The following is a 4,783-nucleotide window of genomic DNA, read 5'->3' on the forward strand; positions in this document are numbered from 1 at the left end:
TTTTGAATAAATGTGACGTCTTAGACGTTAACAATATTGATACATTGGTAGATAGTTTCGCATCGCTAATGGAAAACGCGGCCAATCCATATTTCTGCAAAACACAAAAAAAGCACGGGCTTTCGAGTTAAAAAAAAAAAAAACAAAACAACAAATAATGGTTTGATTCTGAATGCGCGAACGCAAAGCATAAATATTCGGTCGCCTTGAAAATAATTTGAATAAAAACAAAACCAGATCGAATACGTTAAAATCAAGCGAAAGTAAACTGAGTTATAAGGTACTTGTACGGAAAAGAAAAGGTTTTATAAATAAATAAGTCGCGCGCGAGTTATGCAATGTTCGAAAACACAAATCCAAGGAGTTCTGGAATCATTTTTTTCAAATTTATTTAATGATATCAAGGCTACTCATTTAGAGAGTTTTAACAATGCAAACGATTTCAACGGAAATAGCCCAACTTTTTTATCCTTAAATGGTCCTATTACGTCTGACGAAGTTTTGAGGGCGATGAAGCGTTTGAAACGAAACAAATCTCAATGTCCAGTTGATAATTTACTGAATGAATTTATCATCGAAACATCGGATATACTGATAGGTCATCTAACGGATTGCTTTAACAAGATATTCGATTCCGGTCATTTCCAAAAGCTTGGTCGTATGGTTATATCGTGCTATTATATAAGAAAGGAGACAATAATAACCCAAACAATACAGAGTATAACTCATCTTAGCATTTTTGGTAAACGATTCACCAGCGTACATACACAGCGAGTTGAAAACTGGGCAGAAGAAAATAAAATACACACTGATGCACAGTTCGGGTTTCGGCCCGGCGTAGGCACTGTCGACGCCATTTTTACACTACATTCTATAGTTGAATATATGTTATCTAATAAATTACGCCTGTATTGCGCATTTATAGACATTAAGAAAGCATTCGATTCCGTTTTCCGTAATGCTCTATGGTTTTAAACTTTTCAATACGGGTTTAGATGGTAAACTTCTGTCTGTTTTCAAAGAAATGTATTCTACAGTAAAATTTTGCATCAAGCACTGTAATACGTTTTCTTATTAGCGAGGCTGTTTTCGGAGAAAACCCGAGCTATTGTCATAGCCTGTTCGTCGTCCGCCGTCCGCCGGCGTCGTGCTAAAACCTTAACATTGCATCTAAAATCAAAGTGCTTCCACCTACAACTTTGCACCTTCATATGTAGATGCACCTTGATTATTTCTACACGCCACACCCATTTTGGGTCAATAGGTCAAAGGTCAATTTCACTGTAACCTCTAAAAAAATCTGACAAGCTTTCGCAGCCGAGCGTGGCATCCGTTATGCGGTGCTCTTGTTTCTTTGATATATCCGTTGGTTTAAGACAAGGACAAAACAACACGCCGATCCTATTCTCATTATTTTTGAAAGACATCGAATCGTATATTCAACATTATAAACGGTAGGCGACTTCTGTCTCAACTTGTTTGACTTGTCATTTTTCATCTTACTCTTTGCCGATGACATGGTCTTGATCGGAAAGTCAGTTGAGGAGTTGCAAACAAGTCTTCAAAATCTATTAACTTATTGCGAAAAATGGGGCTTAGAAGTAAATACCGAAAAAACATGGTCTTAAGAAAACGAGGCCAATTAAGAAATACCGAAAAATTGTCTTACAATAATATAGAATTACAAAATATTGATAATTTGATAATAAATTGTAGTATTTCATTATACAGGCGGTTTTCATCTTACTAGTCAGCATGCGATCGGAAAGGCAGTAAAGGCACATATTAATGTTTTGTTACTAAATGTAAATGAATATGACGTCACTCCTCGTGTTGATTTGCAGTTGTTTGACGCCTTTATATCCGCGACTTTGAATTACTCTTGTGCGGTTTGGGGTTTTCATATATCCAATGAAATCGAAAGGGTACACCTGAAATATTGCAAATCAATATTAGACGTAAAACAATGTACTTGAAGTGCAGCTGTTTATTCGGAATAAGGACGGTTACTTTACATATATACAACAGTATGTGCATATAATGAATTCTGATTGCATTTTTGTATTCAGAAAATGTGTTTATTAAAACTGCATATTACACATCATTAGATTTACACGAGAAAGGATAAAAGTCATGGGCCTCGAAGGTACATACACTCTTAAATGAGTTTGGTTTTAGCGACGTTTGGCAAATCCATTTAAATATAGCCTAAATGATTTTGCGCAAATATTTAAACGTAGACATATTAATAGTTTTTTACAGAAGCTTAAAGCCGACGTCGACTCTATTGCTTTATTTAAGCATTTATGTATATACTTAAAAAAATTCGTTTGAACCAGCAATTTATTTTTACTATTAAATACTATTTAATAAGACTAACCGCCGCGCCATGTCTCGCCTCCGATTATCATTGCATGCTTTAAGAATATAAACTGGTCGGTACGGTTCTGATAGACTTCCAAGAGAGGAGAGTACATGCTTACAATGCAACAGCCCATGATATTGAGGATGAATTTCACTTTATGGTTATTTGTAAATGTTCTACAGAATTACGCATTCGCTTTAAAAAAGGTATTATTATATTGCAGGCCGAGTATGTTTTAATTCCTATAGATTATTAAAACCACTAACAAATGAATCTATATCTATTAACTATGTAAATTCCCACATCCGGTCATATTCCTGTATTTTCATATGTTGATGCCGCTTCATCGGACCTTGGCATTTTCGCAGTATGAACCAAGTTAATTTTTGAAAGAATCCGCATAGACAAAAAATCCCTAATGTACCTGTGATCAAGGAGTTACAAATCACCATATCCGCATAATAGTATTTTGCCGGTATAAGTTTGAAATACCGATATCCACGATTCGTAAAGCTGCCCGCAACGCCCATTCATACATTGTCCTTAAATGTCGCATTGTTTAAAGTTATGTAGCCACTAAAAATTTGCCATGTTTAAGCGAATAAAACATATTCTTATTCAATATAAACAGCTGTTTTGTAGACGTTCATAAACCAATACATATTTTTGTAGCTGTGGAGTCACAATTTGATGCCAAGAAACATAATGTTATATCATATATATAAAAATCACAGTCTTTACTGCATACACTAAAAATGTATAGTAACCGTTTAAATGCGAACACACATAATGTTATATAATTCACATTCCTTTATTCACACACTCATTACAATAACACATTCAACGAACATATATATATATATATATACCCCTTGATAATCATATATAATGATTAAGGTGTCAATCATCGTCTTTCTAGGCTAAGCCGCTGCATGTAAATGGCGATTTCGAAAAAACAAACACTTCACATCATTAATTTGTACATAAAAGAAAACTAACACAATAATTAATAGTAAAACACTGTCATCAAATTATAAGAAATGTACGTACATACAAGGTGATGTTATTTTTGGAACAACTTTTATTGGAATCTTTGATTATTATAATAAACCGTTCCATGCATGTGTGAGAAAAAAAATATAATACAGCTTTTATAGTGAGCAGTTTGTTTGAAACACTGTCGTATAAGTCGTATAAGAAACACATCGTATTATCTTAAAAAAAAAATTCCGATTTTGTACAAGCGTATAAAACAGTTATCATGGAACTTTATAGAATCTTTACATATCTATAAAGTTAACTTATGTTCCATCCAAGTAAACCAGCAGAACCAATAAACAGGATCACACTGGCTAACACTTTTATTCTTTGCACATTTAATTAGTTAAGGAATCCCTTCATTGTTGATAAATGGAAACCAAAACGTCAATTTTGCTTATGGAATGAGTGGTGATGCCCAATGCTTAGAAGATCAGCTACTTACAACGGAAAACCAACCAAAATCATGTTATTTGAAAAAGTAAGTAGAAGTTTTGTCAATGTCCAGTTGTTGTTGATGTTTAGCAATATTAAAGTATTGGGTACGAACCATTTTGTTACGAAACGGATGTAATCATGAAAGGCTTCTAAACAATTTTAATTTTCTGCAAATACAGTAATTGGTAATCTTACTTTTAAGACCCAATGCTTATAAGCATTAACGGTTGAATCCATCAGCATGCGATGAAGTGGTTTGATGACAAATCTTTTTTAACATATAAATCAACATTGCATATTAATGAGATCGGGAAAGTGCGAGCAGACGTAGTGTTAACAAGTTTGCTAAAAATACTGAAAAATTAAATGGGGATATCAGTAAAATATGTGAAACAAACGTTTTTCTGATTGATTATAACCACAACTTACATGAATATTTCTCAGTATCACAGGTAAAAGTATTGTTGACAGCGCATTAAAATTGGTTCACGAACTCTCACAATTATAAGGTTGTATACAAACCAAACTTTTTTAACAAATGTATATTGATTATAATGAACATTTTATGACTGTACAACAAGACAAAGACAGGACATTTCGCCATTATGTATTCCTTTAAAATCTGGAAGATTCTAAAAAGGTAGCCTAGACACCTTGAACTAAAACATGTTTGTATCATATTATGTTCAGTCTTTATTTTGACAAAAATATGATATTATGTTAAATACATGAACACAAAAATAATATTTGAAAATTTGGATTAAATCAGCATATTGCGTGTTAATTGCGTGTATCATGGAATTATAATTACGCAAAATAAATATTAGTATCATTTGTACCAGATAATAATTTTTTTAAGCAAAAGCAGCAACAACTTTGCTATAGAAAAGGCAAAAATACGATACCCAATACAATTGTTTTATAAATAGTTTATTTAATAAA

Source organism: Dreissena polymorpha, chromosome 11, assembly GCF_020536995.1.
Source record: "Dreissena polymorpha isolate Duluth1 chromosome 11, UMN_Dpol_1.0, whole genome shotgun sequence".
In the NCBI taxonomy this organism is placed as follows: Eukaryota; Metazoa; Mollusca; class Bivalvia; order Myida; family Dreissenidae; genus Dreissena; species Dreissena polymorpha.